This window comes from Octopus bimaculoides, chromosome 7, assembly GCF_001194135.2.
Source record: "Octopus bimaculoides isolate UCB-OBI-ISO-001 chromosome 7, ASM119413v2, whole genome shotgun sequence".
In the NCBI taxonomy this organism is placed as follows: Eukaryota; Metazoa; Mollusca; class Cephalopoda; order Octopoda; family Octopodidae; genus Octopus; species Octopus bimaculoides.
Window position 1 is genome coordinate 9,384,244 of NC_068987.1, and position 541 is coordinate 9,384,784.

Below are 541 nucleotides of genomic sequence, written 5' to 3' on the forward strand. Positions count from 1 at the left end.
TAATTGTACGTTTGTTGATTATTATCTTTACAAAAATGCAACTATCTTCCTTGTTGAGTATTTTGTTCATCCAAAATGGCGGTCGCTTACGTCAAATCTGTTATAAGTATTTTGTTTCTGTTTTGTTTTCTACTAGATTCAATCATTGAGCTTCGGCCATACTGGGGCACCGCCCTGAAGGGTTTTATGTTCACTCTCTTTTTAAATCTAGTACTTATTCTGCCATTCTCTTTTATCGAACTGCTTCGTTACAGAGACCTAAACAAACCAGCATCGGTTGTCGAACACTGGTGGGGGTGACAAATGCAGACACAAAAGCACATAAACACACACACACATTCTTTTATTCTTTTCTATTACTTGGTTCAGTCATTTGACTACAGCCATGCTGGAGCATGTGTGTGTGTGTGTGTGTGTATGCATATATATATGTATATATATATGTATATATGTATATATATATGTATATATATATATATACGTATATATATATATATATATATATATGTATATATATATATATATATATATATATATATAT